The sequence below is a fragment of the Oratosquilla oratoria genome, chromosome 35 (assembly GCF_046742065.1).
Source record: "Oratosquilla oratoria isolate Oo_2021 chromosome 35, ASM4674206v1, whole genome shotgun sequence".
Classification (NCBI taxonomy): Eukaryota; Metazoa; Arthropoda; class Malacostraca; order Stomatopoda; family Squillidae; genus Oratosquilla; species Oratosquilla oratoria.
In genome coordinates, this window is record NC_134811.1 from 42,958,514 (window position 1) to 42,959,508 (window position 995).

Sequence of the window (995 nt, forward strand, 5' to 3'; positions counted from 1 at the left end):
TGAAAAAATGCAGTTTACACAATCATACTACACACCACAACGTAGTAATGCAACCACACAGTCATTCACCACACTATGCACTCATACTGCATACAAAACAGTCATACTGCACCACAGTAACACTGCACACCACACAGACAAGTCACCAGACCACACTATAATACTGCACACCGTGAACGACAACAAATAATTTCCAGGGGGAAGGGAGGAAGGACAGACAGAAGAGGCAGGACATGGAGGAGAGGTACGACAGGGGGAGAGGCACGACAGGGAGAAGAGGCACGACAGGAAGGAGACAGCAGAGAGAGGAGAGACAGTAGAAGTAGGAGAAACAGCAGTACAAAGAAGAAAGTTTAAATCAGACTACAAAATCAGATTACAAATACACTGAAACCATGAAGTAGATCTCAACGTACATACCTGAGGGTGAGAGTAGTGGTGGAAGAGTGATAACTTTGTGATGTGGGAAGCGAAAAAGTCTCACTGTGGTACCTGTTCGGTACGCGTGCTGAGAGATGTGATCAATAGAAAACGAGCAAGGGATGACTACTGTATTATGGGTTTGCAAGGTTGTGTGTCAACTGTAGTCCAAGACAGCTTTCTCACAAGTGACATAACTCCAAGATTTTCCTTGTTTTCATTGTTACTTAACGTCTGCTTCTAGAGGAGGTCACATCTAGCCTAGCACATGTAGGCCACTTCTAAAAACAGGTTTGCAATTACAGCCTGACTATTTTCAGAAACCTGTTACGTACCACCGAATTTCCTATAATGTACCCCTGGGGGTACGCGTACCGAGGTTGAAAACCATTGCCTTATGGCTTATCCAGCTGGACATCTCAGGATATCTCATGCTGATTGGCCCGATAGTCCCTCCTCCATGACTAATCTGGTAGCTGTGGATGACAGATTAACAAATCCATCTCTGTGGTTGCCGACCTCGACCAGCCTTTTCATTTTCTTCTGTAGCCCGGTCCAGATAGGGCGTGCCTCTT